General features: G+C 45.9%; 1 long non-coding RNA gene across 1 annotated transcript; it reads right to left on the reverse strand.

Annotated features, from left to right (window-relative positions):
• Positions 1 to 578: 578 nt before the first annotated feature.
• LOC143439942 (uncharacterized) lies at positions 579 to 20490 on the reverse strand. The gene is made up of 3 exons (XR_013107917.1): positions 20384 to 20490; positions 10154 to 10225; positions 579 to 1277 (listed from the first exon to the last, which is right to left on the reverse strand). It is a non-coding gene; the product is annotated as an uncharacterized LOC143439942 (long non-coding RNA).
• Between the last annotated feature and the right edge of the window lie 3853 nt (positions 20491 to 24343).

Below are 24343 nucleotides of genomic sequence, written 5' to 3' on the forward strand. Positions count from 1 at the left end.
TTAAATAAAATGGAGACCACAGCATTGGAGGCCAGAGGCTCTCCCTTAAGAGGCAACGAGGACACTGATGGATTTGGAAGTGGGTGGGCTACTGACTCTTACACCTCACCCCAGAGAAGCTCTACCCAGTAGTACCTGCTCCCTAAGACCCCACTCCCAGGACTCCATTTCTAGCAGCCCTGCTCCAGTACCCACCCTTAACCATTAAAAGCACATCTTTCCATAATCACACACAGCGCCAAGGACACTGATCCCACCTAAAATGATTCTCCAAGACAATATTCAGCTACCACCTGCTCCAGGAGGAAGGTACAGTATCCACAAGTACATCTATCCTTGTGCAATACCTTTTTTTGATCTTAAATTTAGCTCCACCCTATCTGGGTTTCTTGGCTTAAAAAAAAATGGAAACTCAAAAAGAGGCTTCATTCATGCCTTATCCGAATTTTTTTTTTGAATGATAAATGTTGAGATGATATTCAAGCATGAGTCCACTCATCTCTTCGAGACAAAGCTCATCTCAGCATCTCCACGGTCTTCAGTCAGGGGCGTTGGTCTTTTGTTAGTTTGACACACAAACACATCACTATTCAACCTTAACTTTTCATTTCCTGTTTATCCCGAAGATCTCATGTTAATACAATACAGAAAACAGCCCACTTTAAAAGTCTAAAACTAACCAACACAAGGTCATAGCTAGATGCGCCCAACCTTGGCTTGTAACATCTGAACAAGAGGTACACCAAGCATCCAATCTGAGCTGGGTGTGCCTGCCCGACGCTGCATCTGCAGCCTGCATACTGCCTGTCTGTGCCACATGCTACACTCTAACTAGGTTTCTGTGGTGGCCTAGAACATCTGGTCTATGTGCTACAGCCCTGCTTTCCCTGTGCCTGGAATTCCCCTCTTCCTACTCCATCTTTGAGAAACACCCACACCGATTCAGCTCAAAAGTAGCCACCTGTGTGTAGGACTCCCCTAGTTAGCTCTTTGTTCAGGTTAAATACCCCACCTTCCTGACAGAACCCCACCCTCTTCCTTCCAGCTGTGCAGTCTCCTTAGGGGCCTGCTGTTTTCCTTCTTCCCAATTTCTTTGGTGTGTGGTCTTGACTATGGGGATGTGGGAACACAATAGACCTGTTTGCTCCCTGGGGTCCTGTCACAGAGGTGGAATGAGAGCTCATGTTCCTTCAGCTAAGAATGGCAGGGGCCTTGAGTAGAACATGCCAGTTTCCATGGTGAATGGGAACTCCATCCAGACGCCACTGTGCCACAACCTGAGAGAGGAGAGCAAGAAAGAGAACATACAAGCCTGTCAATCTCCAATCCAGTTCCAAAGACCCCTGTGCCTGCAGATGCCAACACATTGGAAGGATGCCATCACCAAGGAATCTGGGGGAACCTGGGCAGCACTTTCAGGGACTCCATCACAGAGCCAGGCATGGCTGACTAATATGCTCAGAGGCCCTATGACTATAAATGATAACTGAGTTTCAGAGGCTTCAATTGCTTCACAGTCCATTTTCTTCAAAGAAAACTAAAGGAGACCAAGAGTAGCTTCAACCAGACAATGCCCCTGCCCCAGTGAACGCATGTCAGAGACCTAGAGGAAACCTCCTCTGTGGGAACTCTTCATGATCCCCCATTGGGTTCCTTTACTTGTTCAAAATACCTTCCTCCAACAGAAAAGCAGTGGTTAGTGTAAGTGAAGGCAGTTTGCTCATACCACAAGACAATGCATGTGTTAGGGGGGCATCATGTGGGTGAACCTGGGCAGCCCGTGACCCAATACAGGCAGAATGAAGGCAAGAATGTGTCACCATGACAGGGATGGGAAAAGTGTAAAACGAGAAGAGGTCCTGCATTTCAGGACCCCTAGGGGACCATCTTCCTTGCCTGGAGTCTATACTGAGAGTGTGGCAACAAAGGTCCCTGATGCTGAGCTGAGGACAAAAGGTAAATCCCAGTGGAGGCCCACACATCTGAACAATGGTCCTAGTGACCACACTTATCTTCAAGGCTAGAAAGGAAGCTATGGTAAGGGTCAGCTCAATCTCATCCTGATTCCCAGGACTGTGGAGTAAAGAAGGTTTGGACTCCACAGGATCTAAGCATTAGAGGGTAGGGCACAGAGAGCCACACACTGCTCTGTGGAAAAGGAAGATAGAATGCTTACTGTCAGGATTGCACACCCTTCCCATGAAGTCCCATGCTCACACCCACAGTGCCTAGCAGTATAAACTAGGGGCATTTGTCATCCAGTCCATCCCCAGATTAACTTACTGTACACAGGATAATAACAAATGTCCTTACATTCTTATAACTTATAAAAATTATCCTAATACCACAATATTTTTGGCAAATTATTAATAGCTAAAGGATTTCATGGCCAACAGGAAACCCTGCTTTTGTAATTCCATTCCTGGGCATAAATGTGTGTTTAACAAAAGCATGTTCCTTTTTACATAAGGTGTATGAACTTTCTTCCCTGTCATCTGAGCAGCCCAGGATGAGGAGAGGCACAGGACCTGGACCAGGCCTGGAGAGTCAGCTTAGTCCATTAGAGCAAACTGTTGTTGGAATCTGTACACAGCCCTGTGTAGTGGTAAATGGTTCACACTCCAGCAGTCAGATGGGAAGATGAGGCCTGGACAAGCTCGCGCCTGTGGAATTGTTCATTTGTAGTGGCTGCATTTTATGAAGTGGCCTGACCAAGAGTCAAATGAGACTTCAGCACGTCCTCAGGTGATGTACAGGGCTAGACTCTCCTGTATCTCTGCCCATAAAATGTCCATCAATCCATCAGGACAAAGCTTATCCTGTTTGTGTTTCTCTTTACAACCCTGGTGGTGAGCATTACTGATATGATACCATGCTTATAGGCAAAAGCAGTAAACCCAGGCCTGGATAAGACCTTTCTGACATGAGTGTTTTATCCATGTGTGCACTTCTCTGCACACTTGGGAACATGGGACCAGGTTTCAGCACAGCCTAGGCCTATTCTAAACAGCACCAGGAAGATAACCACAGCAGTAAACATTCAAGAACGTGACACTAAATAGAACTGGTCCTCTTCCTCCTGGTTTGGAGAGCCTTTTTGAAAGGACACCAATCCGTGCTCTGCACACATGCCCACCCTTAACAGGAAGTTCAGTGATTGCCAGTTCATGGTCACAAACACATCAGGGCAAGTACTTCAATTGTAAGATATGACACCCACAAACACGTGGATTAGTTGTGCTTGCTGAGAGAAAGGGTGAACACAGCTCTGCCATGAGGCTGCCCTAGTGTGCTGCTGCTCCTGGCACACGTGTGTATGTGTGTGTGTGTGTGTGTTTCATGGGCATATGTGTGTGTTGCATGGGCATGTGTATGTATGTGCATCAGAATGTCTGCATAGGCATGTGCCTATGTGTATCTGCATGTGTGTTTGGGTGTGCATGCATGTATGTGTGTGTATGTATCTATGTGTCTGCATAGACACGTTTTTATGTGTTTGCGTAGGTATGTATGTACATGTGTCTATGTATTTGCATGGGTTAGAATGTATGTGTGTGTGGAGCAGTGGGTGTGTTACATGGGCCTGTATGTATGTTGCACTGGTGTGTGTGTGTGTGTATTTGTATTAGATGGGCCTGTATGTGTGTTGCATTGGTGTGTGTGTATGTGTGAATAAAAAGAGAAAAAAAAAGCAGCCTCTGAGGCAACTGTGAAGACATGAGACCCTCATTCCCAGAAACAAGTTAGAAATCTGTCGCCTGTCTCTCTGTGTCTGGAAATGGTGTGCTGTTATCCTTCTACCTGAGGCCATAAAGTGCACTGCCCTCTGATCATATTGAGCATAGGTAAGTTCAGAGATGGCAGTTTAATTTTTTCCTCTCTAAATATCTAGTACTGAACCACGCCCACTAGGCATGCCTCCAGCTTAGGACAGGATCCACTGCTCATAGATGCTAGGCCTTTTCTTTACACTCAATCCAATGCAACAGGAAGGTCTCTGTGCCGGGGCTACAGCTGCCAGGTCAAAGGGTAAATGTGGTATAAGTTTAGCATTGACTGGCAAGTATGTGAACCAGCTCTCTGACTCTGTGACAGACACCTGAGAGGATCAACTCCAGCAAGGAGGGGCTATCTTGCTTTGTGATTTAAGCCCCATGTGAGACAGGTGCATTTCTGTGTGCCTGAGGCAAGGTGGGATTTAAGGCAGTGGGGATCAAACTGCTCATGCCAGCGTGGTGAAGAAATGGGGTAAGGCCAGGCAAGAGAGAGACTTCAAGGTTAAGCTTCTAGCCACCCACTTCTTCCACCAGGACACCCCTCTCAAGAGTCCATTAAAATTTGAGTTCATCAGTGGATCTAGGCACAGTCAACATTTTGACATGGTGACATGGCATCCTCATATACACACGTCATAATCAAGAACAGGACAATCAGGGTATTAAAAAATCAAAATATTTTTATATCATTGTCAGGAAGGTTTTGTTTTTCTGGATTCCATTTATAGCTATTCTCAGCCAGAGGTGGCTTGTGGGCTCCCAGGTAGATATGCCTGGAATGACTGATAAAGTCATCACTCTTAGGATCTAGTCTCTGGAAACACCCTCAAATACAGACTCAGAAGTGCATTTCATTAGTTTCCTAGGCTCTTCTTCCTCTATCCATGCTGACAGTCAGCCATAGCTGTTGTATTGACTGATCCTCAAAAACAGGGAACTCCTTCTTCCCAGAGGACTACAGGCACAGCATCTATATTGCACTTGTGATACATGGCAGACCGCAACAACTGTGAACTGCTGGGTGGGCATGGATAGCATGGAAAAGAGGTCCTAACATAGTGAGTCTAAGGACACTCCCACGTTCAGTACCTATTGGCTGTCCTCATTGTGATGTCTAGTGGCCACTGGCTAGATGTCCAGTTATAGCTGGCAGACCTCATCTAGGTGTTCAGGGGCCTCTGGCTGACCACACCTAGATGTCCAGTGTTTGTTGCTTTATTCTTTATAGAAATATCCCTTTGCATTTCTCTCCCGTTTTTGTCCCATCTTCCCAGTTGACTGCAATATCAAAGCTGCAGTTATTGTTATGTATATTACAAACACTTCTTGCTAGTCTGATGTATGTGTCTGACTTTTTCCTTGCCTGGGTATACTTCTACTTGTATAATAAATATTAATGACCCTCCTCCTTTCTTTACTTTGGGATTTCGTTCATGTCTTCTCTATTCAAAAGCATTCTCATTTTCTAGTATTTCTTGGTTTTACTGCTAAAAGTTAACCTGTTGTCCAGCTGGTCTTAGTGCAAGGAATGGCACATGCTAAGACTGAATTCAAATTTATCATGTACTTCCCATTATCTTTGGATTTATAAACAAGAGAATACGGATAAGACGGATGGGGAAGGGGAGCAAGAGAGAAGAGAGAGGGTGCTTGAGAGGACATGATGTAGAAGGGGAGGACGTCTGTTTGCTACTGTAGGCTATCTCTCTATAATTCACAAACTCAGCGACCATGCCACCCTGCTGAGGACTCCCACTGGGGCTGTGTCTTGACAACTGCATATGTCCAGGAGTCCTCTGTGGGAAGATGCAGAACAACTGTCAGTATATTTGTAGGTGTAGAGTGCCCCCTGCTGGAAACATGGACATAAGGCAGCAGAATAATTGCATCTGTTTCTGTGCCAGCATCTTTTACTGAGAGGAACTGTTACCACTCTGGGGCATTTATTTGTGGCACAGGAACTCACAATGACCGCTGTAACGTGTAATTTATATGATAGTCTTTGCTTGTGCTGCAGGAACACACAGTAACCGTGGCATCATGTAAGGTATAAGACACTGTCTTCTTCTGATTACTGAAACTTCTCTTGTGAACAGCAGCCCCTGTTCCTCTGCAGGCTCCAGAACCTCCCTACTGCTTCCCTCTAGTATTCTGTGGGTTTAATTAGAAGTTAACCTGGTCCATCCCCCTGGCTGCCTAGTCCTCTAGGGCACACCCAGTTGCCTGGAACTTCCTGTTGTCCACCCAGACTTCCATTTCACAGCCACCTCTCTGCCCACCTTCATCATTACTTGCTGATCTGGAAGCATACAGGTTAAATTTCTTCCTGCACCCATTCTCCTGTGCCCACCTCCAAGTCTTCTGGGACTAGGGACACATACAGCCGATCCCCAGCTCCACTGTTCTCCCACCTCTCCATCTGCCCTTCTCTCTCTCCAAACCCCTGGTGTCCTGACACAAACAAAGTACAAGAAAATGGCCTTAAATCCAATCTCATAAAGATGATAGAGGCCTTTAAAGAGGAAACAAATAAACCCCTTAAAGAAGTACAGGAAAATACAATTAAAGAGGTGAAGGAAATAAATAAAATGATTCAAGACCTGTGTTGAAGCCCACACTCTGCCTCAACGCTTTGGGGCTACTATGTTGCTGTCCACACTGCCCCACGCTTTGGGGCTAAGTGCTCTGGTCAAGAGAGAGAGTGGGGCTGGAGGGGCAAGCGACACAAAGAATGGAGACAAGACAGGGTGTGTGGTCAGGTCTTAATTCTCGTCCCGTCTCTCCCCATCTCTCTTCCATCTCGTCTCGTTTATTCAAAGGAAATCTGGGGTATTTATCAACACAAGCAGGGGAACACAGGTGAAAACACTTTACCACGTGCACCATGCAGCTGAGGTCACTAAACAGCAAAACAAGCTATATGGGATAAACAATATATTTATCAGAGTGTGCTTCAGCTGTTGTAGGCTGTTGAAAACCAAGTCTTTCATCAGGGTATATGGTTCCAGATGGCTGCAAGGTTGATCTAGCCGCTTTCTACTAACAGTCGGCTCCCAACAGACCTGAAAGTGGAAATAGACGCAATAAAGAAAACAAACTGAGGAATGATGCTGGATATGAAAAACCTAGGGAAGAGAACAGGAAGTACAAATACAACCATCACCTACAGAATCCAGGAGATGGAAGAGTGAATCTCAGGCCTGGAAGATACGCTAGAAGAAACTGATGCATCAGTCAAAGAAAATGTTAAATCTAAAAACTTCCTGACACAAAATATTCAGTTAATCTAGGCTACTATTAAGGAAAAAAAAAATCAACATAAGAACATCAAGAATAGAAGAAAATAGAGAATCTCAACTCCAAGGACCAGAAAGTATTTTCAACAAACTCATAGAGAAAAAAAAATTTTCACAACCCCCAAAAAGAGATGCCTATGAACATACAAGAAGCTTACAGAACACCAGATAAATTAGACCAGAAAAGAAAACGCTCCTGCCACATAATAATCGCATAATAATCAAATACTCCACAGAATAATCAAAACACTAATTGTACAGGAAAAAATATTAAAAGCTGTAAGGAAAAAAAGTCAGGTGGTACACAAAGGCAGATCTATTAGAATTACACCCAGTTTCTCAAAAAAGACATTAAATCTAGAAGGACATGGACAGGTATCTTGCAGCCTCTAAAAAAAAACCCACAGATGTCAACCTACAACCCACGTCAGGTACCCACCATGCTGCACACTCCTGTGAGTACATAGTAACTGCTGAGATGTTTTTTTTTAATCTAACTCAAACATCATGCCAGTCAGAATGTACAGTCTTTGGTGGCACCAAGTAGATATTCGCAGGGCTTCATCTTCTTGCCTCTCTCAATCCCTTCTCCCAGTTGGCCATGTGGAAGCAAAGAACATTTGCCTGGCAGCAGAAAATGGACTCTCCACCCAGGCTTCCAGAACCCTAGAATTCTAATGAGATGGGCTGCACTGACCTGTGATACAGGGGTAGCAGGTAGGCTTTGACATTGAAAAAGCCTAGGCTGGTGCATCTGCTCACATGTGTTCCCAGCGGCATAGCCTAACTCTAGATGTCCAACACAATGAGAGGAGCAATGGGATCTTGTGGCCCCATGTACTTCCCACATAGAGGCTGTTCTCTGAAGCTTGTGCTGGCCAAGGTCGAACCAGAGGGTTTGGACATGCCAGTTCCAGCCCCCGAGGGTTCTCTGCCTGCCTGGTTTTTGCTGTGCTTTCTGTCTGGTGAGGTGAAGATGAAGGTGTTGGATCCATACTAGGCAGATCTTTGAGGACAGCTGCCCTGGGTTCCCATGGTAACAGTCAATTCAGGACTGACCTGGACCTAAATAGCAACTTGGCAGTACCAAGACCACAAGTTCAAACACCTTAGCTAAATGGGGTCTTGCTGCCCTCCTGTGTTGATCTGACAGGAGTCAGCACACGCAATTCTCGTGAACATCCAATGCCCCTTGGGAATATCTTTTGTCAAGGGCAGGAGATGATTCAAGAGAGTAAACAGTCTGGGTAGGACATGACACTCGAGACTACTGTTTGAACTCACAGGTCTCTGATGAGTAGGCTTTGAAGAGATTTCAGAACTCAGAATAGGTCTGCATAAGCAAGTGCAGGTAATCCTCAGGAACAACCAGTTCCTGAGGAGGTTCTGAGAGATGTTGGATCCACTCTTGGAGAAGACAGCCTTGTGTTCATGGGCTAACACAGCAGGTGCCTGCTGATGCTATTCATACTATTGAAATAGAGGGGCAACCATTCCTTTAGTGACATGATGTCCTAGCACTCTGGAAACAGAATCTCTCAGATGAAGCAGACAGCCTAGAGGCTTCTGGCCCCATAGTCTCAATAGATTGCCCTCATGTGTGATGCTTCTACAGTCTGGAGGCTGGGAAAGGGAACATGGATACTGCCTTAGTTAAGGTTTTGCTGCTGAGAAGAGACACACCGTGACCAATGCAGCTCTTCTAAGGACAACATTAATTGAGGTTGCCTTAAAGTCTCATAAGTTCAGTCCATGATCATCAAGTTGGCAGCATAGAAGCATCCAGGCAGTCATGGTGCTGGAGGAGCTGAGAGTTCTACATCTTCATCTGAAGGTTTCTAGGGGAAGATCTGCTTCCTGGTGGCTAGGAGAAGGGTTCTAAATCTCATGCCCACAGTGACACACCTACTTTCACAAGGACACACCTTCTAATACTGCCACTCTCTGAGCCAAGCATATACAAACCATCACAGACATCTTCCAGGATGGTGGCAAGGTTCTGCAGGAGAGAAGCCTCAGCTCCCATTAATGTATTGAGATCAACCCTGGATAGGGCACACAGCTCTCCACACATCCTGGTATTCAGGGAGGCAGCCTATGAAACAGCCTTTTTCCAGAAGCACACATGGGTCTCCAGATTTCCCATCAAGCCAGGGCCCCAGGGAGTCTCCAGTACTAAACACTGTCTCTTCCTTTGCAGAAGTGAAATATAATAAAAATTTACACTTCGCAGCAGAGTGAATAACAAAAGTTGTGAAGGATGTAAATATAACTGATTACTATCTGACACGAGGATTGATTTTATTTGAAATGTATTTGGATGTAGTGCAGTTTCCTCTTCCATGTCACTACATGCTCAGCAACTGCCTTGTACCATGTGGTTTTAGACACAACAATCTGGAATCCACTCACTCAGGCACTTATGCCTTTGACTGGTAGCTGCAGCCAGGACTTCTGAATACAGGTATCCCAGCCAAGAGACAGAGATGCAAGGAATAAAAGGTGAGATGCAAACTGGAATGGTGGAGACCTTAACTGTCCATCAGCCCCAACCCCCTAGCAGAATGAGAATGGAGGACAGTGAGCAGTTTTCCTGCCAGCCTCACTATCCATAGATAGACTTCTTCCAAACCTTCCTCTTATCCCAAGGTAAAGAAAAGTCTATGAACCAGGAGCAGGAAAAAAAAAAAAAACCAAACTACTCTGCTCCCAAGAGCCAAGGACAAGCCCCTTCCACCCTCCCATTTCAGCCCATAACCAGCCACACCAGTCCTGTGCTTATCTCTAGAGTCACATGGACCGGACCCAGGCCGATGGGCTCTTGTTTGTCCATATTCAGTCAGCTCAGCCATCCTATGCAATGGCAAAGGGTCCTTGTACACCAAGTGCTCTATTGGTGTCAGTCCTGAAACCCCGAGCCAGACGTGCTCTGCACAGCTATTGAGAGAAGCATTCTCTTGATATCTGTATAAAGATCTCTGTGTTGAAGGCCAGACAAGAGTGCCACCCAGCATGGGTCCTGGGACTGCGACTCTCTAAGCTGTTAGCCCATGTTAGTCTCTCCACAGAGCCTCCACTTACCCTGCTTCTTGTAGCCCATGTCCTTGTGCAGCTCCTAATTGATCTCCCACTGTAGGAAGGCATGTAGAGTCACTAGCAGGTGGGAGGGAAAAGGGCACACAGGTGAGTTTGTTAGACAAAGCTGTGGACACATTAAATACAAAGCTTGTGTGAGTCTCCCTAAGGCATCCCTGGGCAGGCCTGTGCCAAGGTTCCCATAGGACCCTTTGTTTCTGTCCCCTATACACAGCAAGCATCAATTCCCAGACCCAATCTCTGCCCAGAGCAGGATCCTGTATGTCACCAACAGACAACTGAGGTCCTGAGGGTGTTTCCCACCTTTCAGGCCTCTCGTGCTTAAGGGACAATCATTTCCTTTATCAACAACAGCTGTGTTGTCTAGAAACCCGTAACAAAAAACCTTCCTGAGATATGGGCTCCTGGGAGAGCTAGTGCATGGCAGAGCCTGAAGAGATGGAAGATCAGAGAACCTGGAGTCAGCTAAAGATCAGTGTTCTTGGCCACAAGGGAGAAGGGAATTTGGACTCCAGCTCTAGTCCAGTCTGTAATCCATGGCCCTGTAGCCCTTGCTTCCTCTGGGTATCAATAATGTCCCTGAAATGCAGATAGCAAGTCCTAGAAGGTGTTCACAGATCCCCTGACCTGAAACTGTCCTTTGATACTACAAACCAGGAGGCAGGGACTTGAACTTGAGATCACTGACTCAGATTAGGGAAGACTCCAGGGTCCCTGATCTCAACTGCAAAGTCAGAAGCTGAGCCACAATGACCAGTGGTGGCAGGTCTCGCTGTTTCTTTGCTTTTCTGTTCTCAAGCCTGGCAGTGAACTCCACAGATGAGGATCTTTCCTACCAGGCTTAGTGTCTGCATACATGAGGCTCCTCTACAGGGGACTCAAATCCCCAGAACAGAGTCTTCAAAAGGAAAGCACTTCACACTGCACTGACCACAGCACTCTGAAAAGTGAAGGCCCTATCAGGGCTTGAGCCTCTTACTGCTCAATAGTCAGGTTCCAGTTGCACTGGGTGCTCAGGAATAATACAGCAGCCTGGGTCCTGTGACCTGACTGTCACAGTCTGTGGTTCAGAGTCTATTTCATCTGTGTCAACAAGCCACTCTGCTCCTTCTGTTCCCAGGGAACACAGAGCTTCAGGTCCTCACACATGCCTGTTCTACCTTTGAACCTTAATGTCTAAAGCGAGCTCTACACTCAGTATGGACTTGCTTTTCTAAACATCATGCCAACCTCTATGCATGACAGTGTTTGCATGTGTATACATACCCCCTTACAAGCCTAGGTGTACATGCAACCCCTATGTTTGTGTCAGAGGCCATCCTCCGGACAGGTCCTCACACTTTCACATCAGACCACTGGTTTGAGTTTCTGGGACTCTCCTGTCTCTCATTCCTACCCCCCCCCCCCCACCAACCCACGGATGCTGAGTTTATGGACTTTGCTGCTGCATCCAACTTTCAACTGGGTTCTGGGGATTTAAACTCAATTCTTCATCTTGGGAGGCAAAGTTCTGCCTGTTCCTGCAGCCCTGTCTCTGGGGTTTGATGAGAACCTAGAGCCTTTCTGAGGAATTGTGAGAACAGCATCTTCTTGATGAGTCAGTTTAGAAACACAGCTTTGTCTTAAAAGTTAAACTGTAGCATCAGTCTGAGGCCAGTCAGTCAGAATTCAAAGGAAAGGAGACACAGGGAGTGTAGGAACAGCAGACATTTAAACCAGGGACTTAAGGACAGCAAAACATTCTAGAGGCTTTGATTTATTTCTCTCTCTTTCTTTTTTCTTTTCTTTTCTTTCTTTCTTTCTTTCTTTCTTTCTTTCTTTCTTTCTTTCTTGTTTTGTTCAAGACAGGTTTTCTCTGTATAGCCTGGGGTATACAGAGAAAGCTGTGGCCAGGCCTGGATTTCTTTGAGTGCACTGAGAGGAGGTGTGGAGTGGAGCCCTCTGAGAGTTTATTGTATCTAGTGAGCTGTGTGTGGTTGGATTGGTTTGTAGGTGTGTTGTGTAGGTGTGTATGTATCAGTGTGTGTAGGAGTGTGTGTGTGTTTACAGATGGGCTTGTGTGTGAGTGTGTGTATACTAGTTCCTGTGTGTGTCAGTGTATGTAGAAGTGTGTGTTTATAGATGTGTGTGTTTGTGTGTGTGTGTGTGTGTGTGTGTGTGTGTGTGTGGTCCTGTCTGTGTATGTGAAGTGTGTGTTTACAAGTTTTCTTATGTGTAAGTATGAGTGTACCTGTTCCTTTGTGATTGTCTGTAGTATGAATCTGGATGTGTATAAGAGTTTGTATGTGTCTCTGTGTGTATAAGTTCACGTTTGTGTATGTATGTGCTCGTGTGTGTATGTGCGTGCACGTGCCCATCCCCCTTTCCCCTTGTATCTGTATTAGCTTCACCTTGGTGCAAGAGAGGTGTAGAGGTCAGAAGTCAGCCCGGCTGCTGTTCCTAAGGTAGGCCATCATCCTTATTTTTGAGACAGGCTCTCTCACTGGCCTAGAGCTGGCCAAATATCTGGGCTGGCTGACCAGTGATTTTCAGGGGTTTGATATGCCAACCCCTTAATCTCAGATTAAAAGCCTGTGTAGACAGCTGGCAGTTTATTTATTGATTGATTTATTTTGGTATGAGTTTAAGAGATAGAATCAGGCCATATATTTGTAAGGCCACTGGCTGTTGGCTTCCTTATTGTTGTTTTTTATGTTTTATTTTGGTGGCTGCTTTTGTTTTATTGTTGTTGTTTTTATTTTTTCATGCGGTATTTTATTGTTTTGATTATTTTCTTTTGCGTATTACATTCTTTTAGTCTATCTCCATTTTCAATGTATTTTAGTTTCCTATTTTTACATTTTTCTTGTTTCTCAACTTATTGACTACAAGTTATCATTGCCTTATAATTTATGTATATATTTTCCTTGGTGACATTTTGGCTTTTTGGCCTTGGTTTTAGGTTTAATATTCCCTGATACTTAACTGTCTTACTGTTTATGGTTGTTTACTTTTAATTTTCAATATTTTGTTCTGGGGAGTTGTGGTTCTGTATTTGGATGACTGAGTCCTGAAGTTAAATGGAGTTTTCTCTGAAGGGCTGGGGTTTCATATTTGTTTGTTTATACTAACGTTTTCTCCGCTAATTTATCTCATATGACTTTTTTCTTCAATCAACATTCATTCATATTACTGATCAGCTGTGGCTCTCCCAATCCCACTGTCTTATAACTATAGTTTCATCATCTGTATCTAGTATGTACTCTTGGCTTTCTATTTTGGGGTTGGTTACGTGGTTGGGTTTTACTTATGATTTTTGTCCTTAGCTTTTTGCCCATATCTTTTTCATGTTTTTTATTCTGTTTTTCAGCTTTTACTTACCTTTATTTCAAACACATTTTCTTTGTTTATTTTTTTGGTAACACATGTAGTAATCTTAGCTTCTGTTTTCCTACATCTTTTTTTATTGTTTTGATTCTATTCTTTCTATGTTATTTTAGGTCACATAAGTAGTGATACAATGCCTACACATAGTGAGGATGAGTTACCACCCACCAGCCCCCAGCCCAGTATCTCTGAGGAGGGAAACTTCTACTCCTAATACATGGTGTTAAGACTATAGGGCATGCGAGCAATGCCAAGGTCCTCCTGGCCCACCACCAGCTCATAGGCACCCCTGTGGCCATCAAAGATCTTGTAAAGAACAAGCAGTGGTTCCAGCAAGTCATGCTGGAGACCAGTATAATGAGGATGATGAACCACCCCAACATCATCTCACTTCTCTGAGCGACTGAGACCAAAATAAGAGGATACCTCATCATGGAGCTGGTTGAAGGTCAACAGCTTTAGAAATGCAACAGAAAGTATGGCTACCTAGAGCAGGACAAGTCTAAGGAAATATTTATGCAAATAATAGCAGCCATGAGCTACTGCCATGGACACAGAATAGTTCACAGGGACCTGAAACCAGATAATATTTTGTTGGATAAGTATGGAAAAGTCAAAATCACTGACTTTGGCCTTAGTACAGAAGTTGAACCAAGGCAAATGCTGAACTGCCATGTGGTCCTTACTCTTTTGGTGTCCCTGAACTCTTCCTTGGCAAACTTATGGAGGTCCTGTGCCAGTAGAGGTTCTGCAAAATCTAGTTGCCGAGAGAGTGGATATCCTCCAACAGTTGAGGTCCTGAGATAGTGGAGATTCTGTAACATTGGAGGTCCTGAAACAGCCAATGTCCTCAGACACTGGAGCTCCTCTAATAGTGTAGGTGCTTGGGCAGTGGAGGTTTATAGAGAGTGGAGGTCCTGTGACAATGGAGGTCCTGTGACAAGCATAGGTACTGGGGCAGTAGAGGTCCAGAGACAGTGGATTTGTAGTGACAGTGTAGATCCTGCAACAGTGGACATTCTGTGCCAGTAGAAATCCTGCAAAAGTCTAGTTGCTGAGAGAGTGGAGGTCCTGCGACAGTAGGGGTCCTGCAACATTGGAGGTTCTGAGACACTAGAAGTCTAGTGACAGTGGAAGTCCTATGACAGTAGAGGTCCTGCAATTTGGAGGTCCTGAGACAGTGGAGTTGCCTTGACAGTGGAGGTCCTACCACAGTAAAGGTCCTGTGGCAGTGGCTGTATTGGGACAGTGCAGGTGCTGGGAGAGTATAGGTCCTGCTACAGTGGCCATCAAAGTGCTTGTAAAGAAAATGCAATTGTGCCAGCCAGTAATGACCAAGGCAGAGATAATGATGATGGTTGCCCACCCAACATTATGTCAGTTCTCCAAAACCAGAGTTGAGACAAAAAACGTATACCTTGTTATGGAGCTGGTTGAAGGTCAACATCTTTAGAAATGCAACCGCAAGTATGGCTACCTAGAGCAGGACAAGGCTAGCGAAATATTTATGCAAATAATAGCAGCCATGAGCTACTGCCATGGACACAGAATAGTTCACAGGGACCTGAAACCAGACAATATTATGTTGGAAAAGTATGAAAAAGTCAAAATCATCAACTTTGGCCTTAGTACTGAAGTGGAACCAGTGCAAATGCTGAACTGGCATTGTGGTGCTTACTCTTTTTGGTGCCCCTAAAGTCTTCCTTGGCAAACTGTATTATGGTCCAAAGAACAACATATGGACCTTATGAGTAGTCTTATATTTCATGGTAGTTGGAAAGTTCTCATTTGACTCTGTTGCCATACAAGAGCTGAGAAGACAGGTCATGGCAGGTGTGTATCCTGTGTGGTGATAGAAGAGTTGGAGGACCTGATTAGCCTCTCAATGACTGTCAACTCCACAGGTTCAAGGAAGACTGGAAATGGTTCCCTAATTCCTGTGAGAAACTGATCCCCTTCAGGCCAGACGCTGCAATTGTGGAAGCAAAGGAATACATTAGATTCAGAGCCCAAGATATCGATTCATTAAGGCAACAAAAACATAACCAGACCATGGCATCCTATTGCTTCTTAAAAGGGCAGGCTCTCCAGGGGCATGGCTGCACGACCCAGGCTCAGCCAGTGAGTCCAGTTATGGCTCCATTTCCTACTCTTGATGCTGCTGCTGCTTTCCCTCTAGGACTAAAGAGGATTAGAAGTGATCCTAAGCTAGCCACATTGGTCTTGTCATCTTCCAATGGTCTAGTGTCGGTCTATGGCCATAAGGCTAGTCAAAGAGGAGGCAGGGGAGCCACTGGACCTCTCCTTTTTTTCTTCAGGTCGCTCCAGATGACATTCACCCTTGATAAAGCATACATACATGCCAGGAGTATCTCCTGCATTCACTCAACAAGCAGCCCCAGTGAGAAGAGCAGCAGCAATGAGAACAGAGAAGACAACCTACTCTCCTTCTGTGTCTCAGGGGCCCAACAAGAGGCTTTAAGGGGTGGACCAAGAAATTAGAAAATGCTCTGATGAAGCCCTGCTGCTGCTTTCCATGAAGAAAATCTTTCCTGGGGCAGAACAGAGTCTCTCCCCCAGAAATGAGGCACAGGGAGAGAGTCCAGAGAACAATCAGCAGGCACAGCCCTGGTATCTTTGTGCTTTGCCCTACCCACTTTGTTCTGTGCTGGTTCCTCTTCTGTCTCTGGTTTTCATTTCCCCAAAATATTACCTTCTTACCTTCTGTAAGTACTTTATGATTCTTCCTCCAACCCAAGCCTTCTCCCTCTTCTGGATTTCTCTTCTTCCCAGCAGAGACTCAATATGATCTATCTGTACCCTACTCTACAGAGTTGTCTTGCTGACCCCATCCCTTCACCTGGACTGTAAACATCCCTGAAAGACAACAGCTCTCACAGGGTGAGGACTAGAGGGCTATGGGCTCATAGAATCTTTCAGGAGCTACTGGCCCTAGCACACGCAGCCATCAATCACAAGAGCTGCAGAACAGATTTTTATGTTTTCAAAAGTAACATCTCATTCCATTAAGCCTCAAAACTAATAACCAGCAATGTCATTGACTAAGTATCAACAGCATAGTTTGCTGGCTGTTGATCATGGTCACACTCCTGCATGCATGCATAGTTTTGCATACTGATTATTATCCTTTTGTTCCTAAGACCTAGTGATGCATAGGTTTTTATAGAAAACATTTCTTAATGATTTCTTTCAGAGATCTCAACTGGGAAGTAGAAAAAAAAAACATAAGCTAGTAAGGCAAGTCAAAGCTTTTGGCCTTCTAAGAATTCTACCTCATTAATTTGTTTTTGCCTAGAAAAAAGTTTTCTTGTCTGTTTCATAGTGTCATCTGGGAATTCTGTCACTTCCTGAGTAGAGTCAGGAGGTGTTTTCAGACACATGTTCAAGGAAAAGACACAGCAGCAGAAGCTACAACAGCAGCAACAGCAGCAGCAGCAGAAGCAGCAGAAGCAGCATCTGAGGCCCTGGCTTCCGTGTCCCTGAGAGATGCTATTTCTGGAGTCTGATGCCAAGCTGACAACTGATTATGAAAATGATTTAACTGAATATTAACATTCAAGCACTTCCTCAGAAAGCAGGAAATCATCAAGCCCTCTGCTGGAGATGCTGAGACAGCGAACAGTGGAGGTCCTGCAAGTGTCGAGATTCTGTGACAATGGAGGTGCTCAGACAGTGGAGGTTCTTCCACAGTAGAGGTTCTGTGACAGTGGAGGTTCTGTCACAGTGGAGGTCCTGCCTGCAGCAGTGGAGGTGTTTGGACAGTGGATGGCCTGTGACAGTGGAGGTCCCAAGACAGTGGAGGTTCTGTGACAGTGGAGGTCCTGGGACAGTGGAGTTGAACAGTGGAGGTGCTCAGACAGTGGAGGTTCTTGAGACAGCACTCAACACCCTTGCTGGAGATACTGGAAAATGTTGTCACAGGAAGGGCCATGCAGCTGGGCCACCTGCAGGTTCTGAACTTCCCTTGGTCAGGTATTTCTTGCAGACACAACAACTTCAGGATGGATCTGCTTCTCAAGGATATTTCCTGTTGTACCTGCCACATGGGCTGGTGGTTGCTGAATACACAATGCGTCTTCAATGTGGCGGAAGTAAACATTTCCTCACAGACAGGGCTGTGAGGGACCACAGGGCATGCACGTGAGACCTATGCTATTAGGTGTCTTTTAGATGTGAATATTTATAGGCAGAAGACATTCTCCCTTTTGTCTCTGTCTACATGGAGGTCACACTGGAATGTTCCTGACAGGATCCCCAAGCATCACTTGCCCACTGGGCAGAAGCAAGGCTCTAGGCAAAGGCCTCATTTCAGCCTGTGATCTTGGATCCACAGGCCGCTGATTCCCTTGAGATGCTGGAGGGGGAAGACAGTCCATGTTGAGGGATCACAGTGAGAAGCTTCCAGAATGCATGGCAGGTGAAGGGGAAGTGCCACCAAGGTGGGGATGCCAGGCACTAGGATCGATCAGCAATAGCTGTTGTTAGCTCAGCAATAAAATTATATGTAAGATGTTTATGTGTGAAAATGTCATATCCATTAATTCATGCTGTCCTGGTTAGGTTCTATTCCAGATAAACTCCACGTCCAAAAGCAACTTGGACAAAAAAGGGTTTATTTCATCTTATAGATTTAGTCCATCGCAGAGGGACATCAGGCCAGGACATGAACTTAGAAACTGAACCAGAGACTAGGAAGGGGTGCCACTTACCTGCTTGCTCTTCACAGATTGCTTGGCTTATTTTTATATCATCCAGGTCCCTCTTCCCAGGGGTGGTACCTACCTCAGTGGGCTGGAGCTGGGCCCTACCACATTATTAATCAAGAAAATGTCCTACAGATTTGCCTACAGTCCAGTCTGGTGGAGGCATTTTTCTCAGTCAAGGTTCCTTTTCCCAGTGTTTTGTCAAGATGACAAAATCCTACCAGGATGTGTATAAATCAATCGATTCCCAGGTGGTGGGGAAATGCATGCTGGTACATTTGGGAAGACTGGTGCTAAGATACCAAAGATAACTAGTCCCAATAATCCATCTCTGGGAATACAGTCCAAGAAATGATGACACAAAAAGATAAGGGCCACATAATGAAACTTAAACAGAGTGTACTGAGATAGAAATATCAGAATATATCATATCCAATAGAGTTATCAGAATGTAGATGTTTGTTGGGAGCCGACTTTAGCAGAAAGCGGCTAGATCAACTTTGCAGCCATCTGGAACCATATACCCTGACGAAAGATTTGGTTTTCAATAGCCTACAACAGCTGAAGCACACTCTGATATCCCACATATTTTGTGTTGCTGTTTACTGGCCCCAGCTGCAAGGTGCACGTGGTAGTCACGCCTGCAAGACATGCAGTTCACGTGCTGTCCACGTGCTATCTACACCATACATGCTTATAAGGCGCATGTGCTATCCACGCCTGCAAGGCATTGCGGTGCACGTGCTGTCCACGCTATAGACGCCTGTAAGGCTTATGTCATATCAACACCTGCAAGGCACGTGGTATCCACGCGCCTACAAGGCACGTGGCAAAAGCCTATAAATAGCTCCGAATTCCCTTCAATAAACGAGACTTGATCAGAATCTCTGTCTTGTCTCCATTCTTCGCGTCTCTTCCCCTTTATCCCCACTCTCTCTCTCTCGCTAGACCCTGACCCTCGGACCGGAACGGGCAGTACGGGCGGCAACAGATGTTGACTAGATACACCTGGGTGAATATCGCTCCAGAACAGAAGAGCTTGAGGCTGTGAAACTGGACATCTTTCTTAGCCAGCCTGAGTCTAATGAGCAAGTGAAATCCACATGTTGGAGGTTCTTTCTCACGTCTCATGTGGGAAAGGGTTCCTTTCTATTTTCTGGATCTTTCAAGTATTTCCCACACTTCCCCAGGCTGAGCTCTGCATGGGAGCCATGGGACGGGAATGTAGGGTCCCCATAGCAACACTAGTCTTAGTCAGGTACAGCATGGGAGCAGCGAGCTTGGCAGGTGATGTAATGGAAAATTGGGTAAAGAGGGCACACCCTCGGGGAGAGGAGGAGGCAGCCTGAAGTGTATACCCTTTGCTCTCCTGTCATCCTGTGTTGCAGAGATGACCTATGTTTCCAGGCAGGGCTCCAGACTTTGGATACCAAAGGCACAGCATACAAGAATACATTTTATCAAAAGAGGAGATACACAGGGCTGTGGCTTTTCTTCACAGAAAGGCATGAAGAAACTACTACAGATTCACCACAGAACTGATTTAAGAGAAAATTTCAGACAAAAGGGCGTTTCTGAAGTTAAACATCTGTATTTATTTCTCAGTCTCCTCTTCCCGAGAGCCAACAATAAACCACTATTATGATTCAAACTGGGCCCCCAAATTCAAATGTTGGAGTTCACCTGGCACCTCAGAATGTGTTATTTAGAGATAGGGTCAAGGGCATAGCTGAGACTACACGTCAGTGGATGTATCCAGGGTAATGTGTGCTGATGTGAGGGGAAAATGGGAACCATTTGTAGTCAGGAAGACTGTGTGTGATGGTGGAGTACTATAGGTGTGAGGCATGAACAGGGACCACCAGTGTTCCTGAGAGACCGGAAGAGGCCAGTGCACATGCTCTCTCAGCTTCCGAGATCCAGTCTGCCAACACTAGACCTGAAACTAGTCTTCTAGACTATGAGAAATGAACACTTCTTCACTAAGCACTCACGGGCTCAGCCTTGCCAGGAAGCCATAGTGTTTGGACACATTCTCTCAAGGAGTCATGGGTGTCAGAACCTGTGTGGCAGGGTCTCCCGCCTCACATGAAGTTATGCTTGGTAGATTTCCAAGCAGGCCTACCTCTCTAGGGCAGAACCTCTGTGTGGGTTGGGTTGATCTTCACAACTGATGTTGTACAGCTCCATCCTCCGAGACAAACAGCTACTCCTGTGAACTCTGCCGTGCATGCTCTTCTGAAAGCAAAACATCCAGATCACAGGAAGTGTTACCTCAGTAGAGTTGGGTAGGTAGAAGGTAGACTATGCACTTACTGGTCAGCAAAGTCCATCTCTAGGGCACAACACTGTTAAAGCTGACATCAGTAAAACCTTCCCACTCCCCAGGTGTGGCCATGAACTTGCGTCTCCAGATACCAGGATCCATCCCCACCCCATTTGTTTCTGAGTTCTATGGAACCTCACACACTGGCCACAGTTCACTGTTAGCCTCTGTTAGCTGCCTCGGTGCCACCCTCATAGAAGACACTGAAGAGCCCAGCTTCATCTTCCTCAGGCCACATTTCAATATCTACTCTTCCAACCTAGACTCTGCTTCGACTGGTATTTTATGGTGCCTATAGTATCATTTCACTCATAGCTGGAGTTTGACCTTTTGCTGACTGGTGGAGCTGCCAGGAAAGGCAAGCACATCCGGCTCCAAGACTGCATCATCCTGGGACTGCAGGGCAGGCTTCAGGCAGATGACTCAGACAAAGTGATCAACTCTACATTAAGCTCAACAATAAAAACAAAGCCAAAAACCTGGGACTGACACAGTACCCAGCAACGTGACACCTGGGACTCCAAGCTTTTCTTGAAGGTTCTGAATCATGCTGGATTTGATCTCCTGCACCCAGACCTTTACCATGCACCCTGCCTTTGGGTGCAGACCAACATGTTCCTGAACCACACAGACTGTCTTACCTTCAACAGCATCTTGCTCTGTTACTGCTATGGCTTAAAGGAAGAAGAGAAAAAAGACAAGAAAGACCTAACTCACAGGAGGCAGAGTACCAAGTGGTTGATACATGTACAAAACCCAAAGCCTTAGTGGACGCAGAGAGTCAGATGCTGGGCATCTGTTTAACACTGCCCATTTATGCCAATGAAAAAAAGGATAAAGCAAAGTTTTGGGTAGCCCTTTTATCCCAGGCAATTTTGAACTATTTTATAAATATTTAAATTAATCTTTAGACATTCCGATAAAACATACTATTATCACCTGCATTTTACAAATATAAAGACTGACACATAGAAGACATATAAGCAGAAAGTGGTGGTTAGCATATAGATTCTTGTTTATTTATTAACAAATGTATTCATGGTGTGTGTGTCTGTGTGTCTGTGTGTCTGTGTGTCTGTGTGTGTATGTGCTCAGCCCCAAAGTCAAGCTTCAGATCCATGTACTTGGGCTGGTGAGATGACTCAGTAGTTAAAATACCACAGAACCTCGGAAACTTGAATCCAGCCCCCTCAGCTGTATAAAGGTAGAAAATTCACTCCACAACGTTGTCCTCTGTTTTCCACATACATTCAAGTGTACACATGTCACATATCACACACACACACACACACACACACAGAGTTAACGTGATGTGACAGGCCGAGCACACAGAGGACCCAGATGAGTCGAGGGGGAGGTAAGTAAAGACAAGCATGACTGCAGCCCCTCAGTGGTGTGTGTGTGTCTTGTTCGTGGGCTCTTCCATCTCAGTCAGAGTTTTCAGGCTCCTCTGGGGGTTTATGCTGCTTCCAGTGATCCTGAGCTGCTCTTTCCTAAAACACCCTCCTCCCGCTGAGGGAGGATTCAGGACATCCTCACAACTGGTGACATCCTCATAACACAAGAGCAGTAGTCGGTCCAGCTTAACTGATGCCAGGCAGCATACCTGATATCACTGCTAAGTAGTCCCACGACAAACACTCAAATGGCCCCCAGGAGATACCTCCTCAGCTGTCTGCCTGAGGCTTGTCCTTCAGGAGTCACCCAGGAGGAACCTAAATGTGTATCCACTCCCTGACCATAGAAAGGATTTTTCTAAAAGCAACGTTGGGGCTCACAATGGCTGTGTCTCAGGACTAGGGCCCACGCTGAGTTCCTCGAGTCTATGTCTGAGAGTTGATGCATATGACTTAAGGATCTCTCCATCCTCTCACAGGCAATGGACCCATGCCATGTAGGACCAGCCTTTAGGCTGGAACCACCTACCTCCATCCCCAACCCTGGATGGAATAGCAAGAAGAGTTCTCTAAGGGGACACAGTGGACAGGTAGATGTCTGTTTAGGCATCACATGTATTTGAAAGTATGGTCTGTGGTCACACTATCCCAACATAAGTGATATTGTCTAGGAACAGAGGTTTGACAGAGTGGAAGGCATGTGCCTTGCAGGAGGCTAATGTGGGGTCACTCAGAGGGGTCTGTCTATCTGCAGGCTCCTGTACCTCTGTCCTCTGATCATCAAAGGCAAGGAACCACCAGAGCAGCTAGCTCACAGTGTGTTATCCCTTCTGCTTGGGGATCACAGCAGTTGAGGCTCAAGTCCTGGAATGATTTCACTCATAACAGGATGCAGAGAATACTAAGAATCTGCCCTCTGACAGAGTAAAGTCCAGAGCCGGGAAAGGCGCTAGAGGACACACATGTTGCAAAGCAGACATAAGCTGCTCCATGATCCCCGCTCTGCATTCCTCCCCCAACTCTGGCTTCTTCTCAGGTGATGAGCCACACTGGAGAGCGGTACACAGAACTGACCTGATGCATCCCAGGGTCCTCTGTGTCCAAAGCAGAAGAGCTGTCAATAGTGATAGGAGGTAAATGATGCAGGATCCAGGGCTCAAGCAATCTAAGCCCAGCAACAGAGCAGACATGACCTTTCCTGCCCCAGCTCTGATCCTGGGCTTTCCCCATACAAGGTACTTCTCCATCACTTGAAGGGGTTGTTGGGATTATCAGAGTGCACTGAGCACGGAGGGAAGGAGCCTTTAGAGACACGGAAACATGACGAACATGCAAAACCTGTCTGCTGACACTTATTCCCCTAAGCTGGCTTGCTGTATCTGTGCTTTGATGGTCAGTTCAAGAGTAGTTGGGGCACTGCACAGTACTCCTGAATAGGCCATAAAAGGTCCCTGCTTGAAACACCTCTGCCCCTCTGCTAAATGCCGTGGCCCAAGAACTTACTCTCTAGGGGATTCACCATACAGTCAGTGGAATAGCTCTCCAGAGACCCACACATCACAATGTACTATGTCCCTAACACAAGTCAGGTTGATCTCTACCCTTCCCCAAAACACCATGAACCATCCCAAACCAGTCCATATCTCGATCCAGCACCAGCCACTAAAGGCAGTTAGGAAGAGGTTATCACATGCCAGAGGCAGATGGCCAGCTTGAGCTTGAAGTAAGTCCCTCTACCCTGGCCTTATTGAATCAGGCTTTGTGGTGTGACTACAGCTGAGAGGCACTGGCACAGAATGACCCCAGTGGATGCCCTTGCCTTGGATGAGAATGTGTTCACCCTCAAGGGAGCCACTTTTTGTACTGGGCGAACCTATCTGATCCCTGCAGCCCTCCTACCAAGAGGCCACAGAGGACTAGTGTGCCCGTACATGCATTTCCAACTAGTGCATGCTCGGGGTATTCATATGTAGACACACGCATGCAGGCACAAAGGCACAGACTGGGTTGGGCTGTTATTTGCCTATTTTACAGCTTATCTTGCATTTTAATCACTTTATGAAGTATAATTTACATGATGTAAACTTGCTTTCCTTCAAGACCAACAGTTTAACAAATCTTAGTAAGTTTAAGAGCTGTACCACCATCTGTCAGGCTACTTGTGCTGCTGCAGACTGAGCCTGCCCACCTCATCCTGCTGGACAGACATTCCCACACCCACCCTGCTCTGGGGACTGCACCTTGCCTGGACATCTCTTGGGAAGAGTCAGTAGGTGGTGTCTTACTTTTAGAATCTCAGTTTTCATCCCGTCAGCACTCTGTGCTTCTTTATTCCTGAAGGCTCCTCCTGCCTTGGCTTTGA

The sequence above is a fragment of the Arvicanthis niloticus genome, chromosome 28, assembly GCF_011762505.2.
Source record: "Arvicanthis niloticus isolate mArvNil1 chromosome 28, mArvNil1.pat.X, whole genome shotgun sequence".
Taxonomy (NCBI): Eukaryota; Metazoa; Chordata; class Mammalia; order Rodentia; family Muridae; genus Arvicanthis; species Arvicanthis niloticus.